The sequence below is a fragment of the Coturnix japonica genome, unplaced genomic scaffold (genome assembly GCF_054131305.1).
Source record: "Coturnix japonica strain WE unplaced genomic scaffold, WE-NBRP24 Scf045, whole genome shotgun sequence".
Classification (NCBI taxonomy): Eukaryota; Metazoa; Chordata; class Aves; order Galliformes; family Phasianidae; genus Coturnix; species Coturnix japonica.
Genome location: NW_028188948.1, coordinates 2,434,041 through 2,446,533, shown reverse-complemented (window position 1 = coordinate 2,446,533; position 12,493 = coordinate 2,434,041). Strand labels below are relative to the sequence as shown.

The 12,493-nt window shown below is 40.1% G+C and overlaps 1 protein-coding gene across 3 annotated transcripts in view; it reads right to left on the bottom strand.

Moving 5' to 3' along the window:
- Positions 1–12,493, bottom strand: part of LOC146752465 (uncharacterized) — a 126,132-nt gene that overhangs the window by 77,156 nt on the left and 36,483 nt on the right. For all 3 annotated transcript variants that reach the window (XM_085531815.1, XM_085531816.1, XM_085531817.1), the window contains exon 4: positions 11,663–11,883. The gene's annotated coding sequence lies outside the window, so the exon portion shown is untranslated. The remainder of the gene's footprint in view (positions 1–11,662; positions 11,884–12,493) is intronic.

Genomic DNA, 12,493 nt, shown 5'->3' with positions numbered 1-12,493 from the left:
TCTGATGAACATGAATTGAAATTCATTAGCAGTGTTTCCACATCATTATAGAAAATGAGGTCTCAGAACAATGGAAATGAGTTACTCTTGCAGACGAGACTGTTTCCACATCCAGGCTTGCGTGCTAAAGCTTTCTTCCAACTGGCCAGGAAGACCCACACCATTCTTAGTCTCAAGCAGATATTGCCCTGTTAGACCAGGCATAGCTGGAGAATGGGATGCTGTAACTTTAACTGCTGCTTGTATCCAGCATGAGTCAGGGACACTGAGCAGCCTGCAGACAGTTTATATGTGCTTTGTACCAGTTAAAATGTTGCTAAACTGGGCAAACCCAAACAGATTTCATCCTACTTCACGCAGCAAGAGAGGCCTGAGTATTAATGCAAAACTTTAGTTGGCAGGATATCAAACCTGAACCTCTCGAATCAGCTCATTGCTCAAAAATCCCCATTCAGGCCAATTTTTTTCCTAAGTGTTCCCTGCCTAATTAAAGATCCCAACCTAATTCACAGGTCAGAATTCCTCATGTTTTCCTACATCTGCCACAGGCCTCAAAAAATGAAAGAACACAGAGGCCAGCTTGGCAATTGGGAGCTCACATCTACTGGATGTTAACATGTAACCTCACAAGTTTCATCAGTTCCTTCAAAATCACTTCTTTTATCCCCAGTACCTGAATTGTCAGCTAGGAGAAGCTGCTGATAGCTTCTGAAGCTTACTGCATTACGTACTTGGTCTTCAAAACCAAAACCACATGGAGAACTGACCTTTGTAAACATGCTTTTTTCACTGTCTCTTCCTGATGCTGCTCCTTTGCTTACTGCACCTCACCATGGAGTCTAGTCCCAGTCAGACTGCAGCTTCCCCCAATAGGACCTCTCTCATTTTTAATCACACAACCACAGAACAGCAATAGTTCATAATGTAGTATATAACAGAGTTATGGTCAATCAAGGACATGGGCAAGAAAAGCACTGAATGGAAAGAGAAAATACTTCATTCTCCCCACCTCTCGCTAAGAGATGTTGGGGGGGGAAAAAAAAAAGACAAATTCTTTTACACCCAGGAGCTTGTCTTTTTTTCCTTCCAACTCTACCCATTAGTTTAATAAAAGACAGTACTTGCTTTGCCTAATAATTATTAGGTCTAATGTCAAGAGAGTTAAGGTCTTAGTTAAACTCTATTTAAGCAGGATTTTAAATTTAAGCATGCAAACTTAGCACTCTTTACTGTGAGAGATCCCTTGTGTGCCTGTGTAAAAGAAGAAGGTGGACTGTATGGGTCACCGCTAGAACTCATTTAGAAATAGCAACCTGGATTATTTTTTTCTCCTCTCCCTTAGCAAAACCAGAAATATTAAAATGCAACACATGATTTCCACTAAGGCATTGGTTTTTACATGAAGCATATCAAGTACTCCATTTTGAACGCCTCCTCAGGGTCTCCCTTCTAAAGAAGCATCATGCAGTTCTAAGCTAAGGACCATACAACAGCCCTCTTCTGCAAATTCACATTCAGCTTGTGATTACTGTGTCACTTTTTCTAGGTGACACGACGTTTCTGCATCCAGAGGACAAGAGGAAAAGTTTTTCTGTTCTGCTAACGCAGGTTCCAAAGGTCTGATTCCTTATGAATCCATAAAAACAATCTCACAAGAGTTAACGCAGAATCAAAACTTATCACAGACTGATTACACCGCGGGGAAAATTGTCAGTAAAGGAAAAAGGGACCCACTATAATAACCCACATTCAAATTCCACTGCATGGCTGAAAAAGAGTCAGCTAGAATGACATCCAAACTAAACTTAGATTTGTGCAATCTGTGGAAAATACGTAATAGCCATCAAGGTTTGGGTCCAGCAAACTTCTGGACAATTAAGGAAACCTTTTGTTGTTGTTTTGTTTTTAAATCAACAGGATTAACAACACACAGGAAATGGTCTTTATGAAGAAATCCAAGGCCTGCCTATCCAACTGTCTGTACAATTCATTGTCCGGTTTACTTCATGCTAACTTTGTCTTTCAGCCAAGCCAGCAAAGAGTTTCTCTATAATATTTACAAGAAAGCTTCGTTTCATTTCAGTCCTTTCCCCCAATCCCAAAAGGAAACTTCTCTTTTCTTCATTGAACACACTCCCCTTTTACATTGCTTTGATAATTCCCACTTCATCGGCCTTTGTCAGAACTGTCATCTTTTCACTTCTGGAAAACCTTACTGGGATGTATCTCGGGACATGGCATCAGTGACACTTTAGTGACCACAGAGTTTGCTGTTGAATGAGCCCAACCTGCTGACCCTCAGATTAGAAGTTAGGTACCACAGCAGGTCTCTGCTAGAGCTTCAGAGCAAGCAGCAAAACAGTAAAACATTTGGTAGGGAAAGGAGAGGCATCATCAAATAGCACAAACTTTCAGTATATGCAGAGACAGGAGGAAAGCTATCCATTGCAAATACTGTATCATTTTGGTTTATTTTCCAATCAGCCTCATCTTTCTCTTGCTTACCAGATTACTGCAAGGCACGGCTGCAGTTGTCCCAGGGCTCCCAGGCTCTGAAGGCAGCTTTCACTGAAGAGAATGGATTTTCCTCATAAGGATCCTCACCCTGCCTGGAAACTCTCAGTCAAGCATGCTCTGTGTGCCATGCACCCTGAACCAACTAGTTTAGACCATGCTTGTTTAGACAAAGAAAAAGGAAAGATCAGATCAAATTTCACTGGGATGTTTGAAGCCACTGAGGACTGCCAGTCCCACAGATGGCAAGCCTAGAAGAAACAACCAGCAGAAAAAATTAAGGGCACAATTATCTCAGAAGATACAATTGTTACAAGGTACGAGTGCACTGTATCCTAAAAATTTATGAAGAAACTTAAATTTATATTTATATACATGTATGTATGTATATATATATATACATACATACATAAAATAGATATTCAAAGAGAAGAGATGAGAATTCAGAGCCATCAGCTGCTATGGGACATCGATAGTCCATTGTGATGCAATTCCTGATCATTTTAGCTAATAAGCCAATAGACTGATCTACCCATGCAATCCCTGCAAACCCAGCTCTGTGCTCAGCAGGCATTTTGCAGAGGATATTGCATCTTTTTTACTGCAGCTTGAAGTAGATCAAAATTCAACCTCAGCAGAGGCACAACCAACAGCTGCTGCTCCCTAGCACAGAAAAAAGCCATTGGAGTGCTTTTCAAAGCTAACCTTCTCAAGCTTGTGCCTGTGACCTGCTCCCCTCTCCATTCTGACCTCACCCAGGAAGCTTGCCTTCCTTGTAGCACATTCATTTTGTCTCTTTTGCATGGGTTGTACAGGCTGCTGTGTTTTCTTTTCCATCCACATCTTCACCCTCATCCTTCCCCCTACCTTTTTTTTTACTTCTTTTTTTATACTGTGCAGGCAAGCTGCCAGCATTAACACTTTGGTTAAGGACTAAGCTCAATCACTGGCCTGTTTCAATACAAATCCCTGAGCTGCTCTCCTGGGGGAAACAGGTTCTTCACTCCCCACTCCTCATTCAGTTTTCCCTCAGGAAACACCCGGCAGGGAACAGGCAGGGACTGGCACTGTACCCCGGAAGGACAGAGGAATAACTGGCTCAGACACTGCCCTCAGACCCAATGCACCTTCGTTCAGTGAGAAATAAGGTAAGCAAATAAAAAAGCAGGGGAGAAGTTTCTCACTGCTTGCCCTACTCTGCTTTTGGGACATGCATCCAAATAGCTCAGAACTGTTCATACAAACACCTCATAGTGTGCACATCTCCATTAAATCAACACAGAAGCTTTTCCAGATAAATCTTCTCTGGAGAACAAACTTGGAAAACACGTGATTCTATTTCTCTCCTCACCTCATTAATTAATGTGGGAGCGTTGTCTGACTCCCACATCCCGATCTGCTGCTGAACTGGTCTCTCTGGGCTGCTCTGCACATTGAGGCTCTTCTCACACATTACCACATGCCTCCTGCTCATCGAGATTCAAGTGCAAAACTCACACATCTATTTTTTTGTCTGTTTACCGATCAAGACGAAGGTATCCTAAATTGACCTTTTCAGGAATTGCTGTCTTTAATACAGTTACTCCTCTAAGAAGCCCAGCCCTACACAACCCTATCAGAGTAGAGAAACAAAACAAAAAAGGGAGAGTGGTGCCCAAGGTTCATGTTCTCCTCCACCTGCATACAAACCATTCTCACTGGATTCTGTCCTTGAAGCAGCTTTTACGCCAGCCTGCAGCCCGCTGTCTCTTGGGCAGAGTGCTTGTACTTCCAAACACAAACACCTTCCAGCAGGAGAGCAACTCTCAGCAGTTCTCCTCTACTCTTGTTGTCTCAAGCATAGCAACCTTGTTTAGTACGACTGAATATTAAGACAGTCTTAAAAACATGTTCTTATCTTCCTCCTTGCCCCACAATTGCTTCTAACTAATGTCTTCACTGATGTAGCAAAGTTATAAGCAATTAGTAAGTTCTAAATAAGGTGATTTGGCTTGCTGCAGGTTTTTGTTCTGAATTTAAAACTTAAGCATTTTTTCAGTGCCAGCCCGTTGCCTCCAACAGTCAAGACAAACAACCAAGGAGCGAGTTTTAGGACTGAGTCTCCCCTCACCTTAAGAATTCTAATCCACACCTTTTCACAGCACCCAGGTATACCTTGCCAGTGCCTGATCATTCCAGGTCACTCAAACCCTAGCTAGTGTGCGCACAACTCACCAAGGCAGACTGCTGGCTTCTTGCCCCCTCAAATCATCTTCCCAGCTCCAAGGCAGTCACAGGACACACTCAAGATGTGTTTCATGAATAAACTTGTTTGGAGTCACAATGCCCAAACAGGTCACAGAATTAGTCCAAGAAATAAACTGATGTGGGGCAGAGGGAGTGACGTCTTCTTTTTCACCCAGGTAATCTCAAGAGTCAGCTTTCCAGCACAGACCTGCAAACTGCAGCACAAGGCACATGAACCACATGCCAGCTTTCTCCCTGAGGAAAATAGATAGCAGAGCCAATCCGACTCCTTCAGAGAAGAGCAGCTAGTCAGACAGAAGGAGAGAAGGGACTACTAAAAGCTGAGCCAATCCAGCAATAGGAAGCCAAGTCAAATCCATAAAGATATGTCCTTGGTTTTGGATTTTGGCTTGTTTTAAGGATTTTTCTCAGTGGTGTTCATGTTTGGTGAACTTTTTGTTGTTGTTGTTCTTGTGTTTTGTTTTTTAAAGATAGTGTTCTTGAAGAGTTAAACTCACTCAAGTTCATTTTACAATGAAATCGGAATGTTTTAGATGGAAACAACCTCTTATAAGTGTAATCCTATATTCCTAATAAGCAGAATTAACAGTTCTAGGACCACTGTTCTCTCACACACTGTAATGGAGAGCATTATACCAGCAATGGACCATCTGGAACAACAGGCAGGGAGAGCCTTGGAGGATCAGAATGGATAACCATTTGCAGACTACATGGTTTTGGGGGAGTGAGACTTTAATAGCAGAGTGCAAGCATCTGTTTTCCCAGATACATGATCTGATTTGAACCATGACTCTTTGATACTGGTACCTACTGTTTTACTAGAGCCAAGTGGCTCTAAACAATGTCTATTCAGTTACTGCTAGAGAGAAATAAACAAATTAACAAGCTTATTTTCAATAAAGTTTTGAATTGGAAGAAGAATTTACTTATGTTGTGTAAATCTCCAGCTAGAAATTAAAATATCTGGACTTGGTTTAATTACATTTTGAATGTGGCCCCCAATAGGACTCTGTAACCTTTAGGGTTTAATAACTTCAGCTCATTTAATGTCCTTTCATTACATTACTGTAGCAATCCAAGAGTAAGGTTTGAAAACTAAAACTCTGTGCTTCCTCCTGGGCTTTCTCATATGTTCACCATCTTTAGCTTAGACTCCCAGGATACTCACGCCAAGTCTTACAAAATTGCCTTAGCAGAACAGAAAAATATCTTCTTTCACTTTATTCTATATACTTATTCTTTGTAGAGGAAGGAAAGGGGAAAAAAAGTTTGCCAAGCAATGCTCTGCTGAGTACCTACAGAAGATCCTGCCTAACTTCATGGAGAAAATCCAGGCAGCTCTCCTCATCCAGCCCCAGGAATAGGTCAGATAGCAAGGTACAGGCCCAAGACTGGCTGCTATGTTATGACCTGTTAAAAGACAGATTGCCCAACTTAAAACCTGCCACTAATAACCATGAATTTGAAAAACTCTGGATGAAGAGTCATAGAATTAACCAGACTGGAAGAGGCTTTTGGAGGTTGCATAATCCAACCATGCTCAAAACAGGGCTAACTTGCCCTAGTTGTAACAGCAAAGGACCCATTTGACAAAGTCTCCTACAGCACCTCCACTTCTCTCCTATGCATTATGTCAAATGAAGTGTTTTAGAATGTGGTTCTTGTGCTGACAGGCAGAATTAAAACATCTGGAGACTACATTTTCACATCTATGAACTCTAATGTCAAGGCCAAAATCATACTGGTGTGCAGGAAAGCAGAACCACAGAAATGCAGAGCGGGAGGCCAGTAGATGGGAAGCACCTCACTGCAGGAACCACTCTGTGCTGACACCACAGGTGGGATGCACATCACTGAGCTTCAGAGCTGATGACTGTGATACAAACATCTACTCTCCCTCCATAATCAGTGGAAAGAAATAAACCTCTCAGGCACAATTAATCTGACCTATTTAAGTGTTGCTTTAAGATAGCAGGAATTGCACTCGAGAATCTACTGACTGTCCTGATGTGATCTCCACTTACTCTAAAGAGACAGAGTTGTAAGGAGATGAATCCTACCCAGTGATTGCTTTTACTCACAGCAAACCTTAAAATAGAAATAATGTGCATATGTGAACAAAGCAGGGGTGGAATATACCTTTCAAAGCCAATACCACTCAATGGAGACTGTAAAAGGATAGCGTTTCTCTTACAGTGAATAGATACAAATCTGTACAAAAGACTATCTAAAAATACATAGACATACACTTATAAGTGTTTCTCAGAGTTCCTTTCAACTACAATTTCTGCATCTCCAGGCAGCTGTCCCCCTTCATTAACAAGTGCGAATACATATCGAGATGCCTCTGCTCCACAAACAAACTGAATTCATGCTTTTACTTTACAGGGTGCTTTAAGAAAAAATATATATGTGTATATATATATATATATATTTTAATGACACCTCATTAATTTTTTTTCCTAAATCCTGTTCATAATAAACTAATTTCTCATGGCCCAATAACAGTGTGGATAGGAGGATGTTCTCTCCATGGATTAACATCAGGACTGTAAGTCCCAGTGCCACAATTTGGCCATGCCCACACAGACAAGTACTCTTCCCTCATTTGCCACTAAGGAAAGATTAGGACATCGTTTAATTTCTAGACTGTTCTAAATCCAGAACTACTAGAAACAGAAAAGACCAAGATTCTTTTGATTCAGAGCTACTAGATATTGGAAAACACTGTGAAATTAATGCAACAGCCCAGAAAGGGAATGCAGTACATGGAGTGCTAACGCACAGATATAGAGTCTGCTGGCATATTTTTTCTTGTCTAAAAGCAGCCATAAGGAAGAGGAGCTCTTCAAAGCTCAAAGCCCAAGAGGACATAGCAGTTGCAATGCTCCACTACGAAATGAGAAATGCATGCAGGACGTTTCAGCCCTATTGTGAACCTATTTCCTAAGAGAAGGTCAACTCAGAGAGGCACGGAGGGTATTCAAAAGGCAAAAGCTTTTGACCCACAGGAGCTGTTGCTATGCCTGATATGGCTCTGAACAAAGACAACTCTTAAATCCAGGTATTATACACATATAGAGCACTTATACTTGAGTGCATAAAATAGCCACTAGGGCAATTACCATTTAAAACCATAAAGGCAGTGTTATAACAGAAGTCTAGTGTTGAACATCCTCTAAATATTATGGATATAAGTTAAGGTTTTAAGCCTGATACCTACTCCACTACAAAATGAACGTGAAAACTGCAGCACCAGACTATAATCCGACGTAGGTTTAATCAAGACTGAAATTTGTCACTACAGACCTACATTTAATTTAACAAATACATAGGTGAAACATCTGTGAATCTACCACGGCAAGTTTCAACTTGATGTTATGCGCCCCATGTTTAACACAGGCCAAAAAGACAAAGCTCTGATGATGGAAAGCCTCAAATCAGGAACAAACAGCTCCAGATTTGTATGGCTTTGTACTGCTGCCATAGCACCCATATATGTCATTTATGTATACAAATCCACTCATACACACTGCTGAGCTATTACCAAATCTTGAAAGGAATTTCCCAGCTGCACAAAAATTAACTACCACTTGGGCTAGCAAATGAATTTGTATGTGCAGCAATAACATCTGATTGATGTCACTGTCACATTCTCTTTAGTTTCAGAGAATTTGATAACCCCATCAGATACTGCTGCTGTGAGGAGAATCCCTATTTGTTAATCCAAATGGCATCTGTTACTGGAAAAAAGTAGAGACATCATTCCTCAAAGATGCAGTTCATATACTGTTGTTCATATATTCCCAGCTAGACATGATTTCAAGTACTCTGAAGATTAAAGAGGAGCTGTTTTGTGTTTCAATTAAGAAACAATTTGAATCAAACAATCAGCTTGCCTGCTCCTAAGGAATTATATTCTCGGTACATATATTTATGCCTACATAAATTACCTTTTGTGCATTCTCCTGAGTGTGTGTGGCATGTAGCTGTGTGTTGAGCTGCCCAGTGGGTGCTGGCAGACACCATACCTCTGTACTCATATTTGGGAGGAAGACGTACCAGCAACTGCCCCTAAGAAGTGTATTTATTGATGCTTGTACGCAAGTATGTCATGATGACCCATCGCTTCAGTTTTTCCTTCTGATCTCTTCCCCTCCCCTGCAAATCTCTGCTGAAGGCATAACAGTCCTTGAAGTATAGTTTTAAAGCAGATAAATGATTTCATTTAGGACTCGCCATAGATCCCTTTTTGTACCCAAGCTATCAAGACCAGACACTATCCTCTTCAATTCTGCTAAAAGAGCAGAATGATACAAGTACAAGAACAGAGGTAAAAGTTGAATATGACAAGATTCATGTTATAGTCAGACATCAATTATATTACAAAAGCATTTTCATTTGTGTCTCTAACAGCTCTAGAAATAAACAAAAGGAAGGCACATATGATTTAAAAGTTACATCCGATTTTTAAAAGCCTGCTTTAAAAGTTCTGATTCCTATAACATATGTAAGAGCATTGAAAGTGGAAGAAGCACATGACTCTAAATAAGTACATGAAGATTTAATGCAATACAGGGTAGGCAGTGTAACTGCCATTAGTGAAGTTGCAAGAGCAATTGACCTTATAGGACAATGATATTTTAAGTGTCTATAAACTGGTAGTAAAGATGTTTCAACATTAAGTGCCCATATAAGACTTCAATAATGTTTGCGGGGTTTTGTTTGAGTACTTCATGTTTTACTACACTGCATTTCTGGTAATAACAGAGCAAGTAAAACACAGCTTAAGATTTATAGCTTAAGATGGTCAAGAAATAAAGTCAAAGTTTTCTTTAAACGTAAATTATTTCTGCTCTCAAAAAATAACCTTAAATATCCATTGTTCACTATGCTCTCAATAAAGCAGTCTTTAATGAGACACTAATATTTGTTTGTGGAGACTTGTTTTGTAACAGCACTGAGGACAAATCTATTCTAGCGTCATGTACAACCGTAACAGTGTTCCCTTTAACTTATCATCTTACACTACATTTTTAAATTAGAAAGACCAGATTATCTTTAACTAGCTAGTCAGCTGCAGCTGATGTGCTGAGGACCCCACAACTTCAGGTTTCTCACTCATATTGTGAGAATGGCTCTTCCTTACAGTTTCAAGCACCCAGGACTGACGAATGAAAACCTAACATGATGCACTCTGCCACAGCTACTGAATGAAATCTTGAGTGTGCAAAGCATCTGACCCAAAGCCCAGATGTAGACATGAGAGGCATGCAAAGCGTTTCCATTCAGAAATGAGCATAACAAAGCAACTTTGATTTCCCATGAATCTGACGTCCAGGATGATCAGAAGGGTGAGCGAGCACAGTGATTTTCAACCTGAGATCCATCATCCAGAGACACTGAGCCTGTTGGCCCAAGCCCCATCATCAACTAATGCAATGTGGGACTCTTACAGATGCCATGAATTCTGCAGGTTTCATTAAATGCCAGCAACTGACCAAAACATTCATAGGACTGCTCGTAAGTGTGGAATTTTGAAAGGCACAAGTTTCCCAGCCAATCAGACTAGTTTTCATATCTCCTGAGCATTATGTACCAGCATTTCCTATTTCCCTCTGATATTTTTATAATAGAAATTTATTACAAGAATTTAAATTAGCATCAACAAGATTAGTTAAGAGGTTTGTGACTTTACTAGTTTCTAGAGCATCCCCCTCATGTGATTTGACACGTGGCTGAAATTGGTTAAATTAAGTCAATGAAAAAGGGCTTGCATTACATATTTTGTTCAATTGCATCTATGCAGATTCACAAATTCTTCTTGCTTATAAAATGAAAGAGTCTGAAGTTAAATTGGATTTTATGTCATTTCCTTTAGGTTCTGCCCATAGGTTAGTACAGTGAGGTTACAAGAGTGTTCATGAAGAGCAAAACTGCTTTCCAGTTATGATTCTATGAGACTGGGCTCTTCCTACCTCCTCTCTTCACAGCAACAATGTGAAATTTAATTTAATCTATTTCAGAACTGCAAAGACAAGTACTTTTTTAGCAAAGCATAAGAGGGTTATCACTTTGAAGAACCACATTAGGCACTATAGTTCAGTCTTACACAAGAGATTAATTGACATGTGCTGTAGATTAATCAGAATAAGGCTTTTCATTACGAGTGGCCAAACATAACCAAATCACTTTGGAAGCAAATTACTGACTTGCCTAGAAATATATATGCAACAATTGCAAGTTTATTATTGCTGCTTGATCAAATGAAACAGCCTTTCAAAAACATTTACCTTGATTCTACATGAACCTCCTCTCACCTGCAGAATGCCTACATTAAAACTAAAACTAATCAAAAGCTACTCCACACTCAACAGAGTACTAAGTTGTCAAGCACAACTGGCATTCTCCTCTCAACAGCAGTGCTTGAGTCAAATTTCTGGCTGAAAAGGCTGCATCCTTTCATATACATCCAGTTGATAAACTGTGTTCTACAAAGAGAAGTTTAATGAACAGGAAGAAAAGAAATGGAAATAGGAAAAAGAAACCACAGTTCTCCTTTTGTAGTATAGCCTTGTAACAAATAGTGCAGCGAAGAATATAGAAATTCTGATCTTTTGTCACCTGTCAAGGAATCCAAAGGAGGCAATACATGTTGTTGACACTGTGAAACCCAAACTTTTTCATCTGACTCTCACACCCACTTTGCCCATTTTCCATTTGTTTTTAAATAAGGTCTGGAAAAAGCCCATAGAGCTACCACAGACTAAGAGCACAATTTAGGGCTGTAACACAACAGAAAGCACAACTACAACAGCAGAGGAGCAAGATCACAGGCTGCAACAAGTGAGGATTTGCTCAAACACAGCAGACACAGAAATAAAGAAAAGTAGCTACTTACTTTGAGAAGGCCTCAGGTATACAGGAATCTCCAACAAGATATCCTCACCTTCACCACCAACCCTCAAATGAGGTGTTGGAAAGGGTAGATCTTGGCTCCAGCCCTTCCAATCACTCAGACACATTACATGCACTTAAGCTCCCCTGGGTAGGCCCTGCCTTCCCACCAGGAGCTCCGTCACTGGTGCAGGCTGTGACTCAGCAGTTCTGCTTCAAGAGTATCTATGGGGAATGAAATAGAGAGAAACTTACCAACCACTGCACCGTGAAATTCCACAACATGAAGAGTATTTTCCTGAGTGCCACACCACAAAAGAAAAACCTTCATACACGTGTCCCATTTTTTCATAGGCTATTACTTTTGTTACATGCTTCACCCACCAGAAGGCAAGTTCTAGTTCAAATTCATTTTGATTCAAGTTTAATTAGCATCCTTTTCATGGAAAATTATCCTGTGTAACTGCTGACATGTCAGTGCATCACATACTTGTTGATCTTTGTTTGGAAGCGGAGAAAATTCATTTTTATGGCATTTCAAAAGAAAAGTACATCCACGTGGAAAAAAAAAATCACACACTTGACTATAAAACACAAAAGAACTTCACGTGTACCAAAGCAGCAGCATCTGTACACTCAGCCCAGAAAATAATGTTTATTTCCTGTGTTAAGTGCAAGTTTCTAGCACAAATTTACTTGGTGCAATTTTGTTCTGGGAAAAAAAAAAAAAAAAAAAAAAGTTAAAAACTGTTTGGATACACAGTGAAATCAGATGCAGTACATCTTTATTTTTAATGGAATAATAATTGTACCCAAATTTCATATTCAGCCTTTG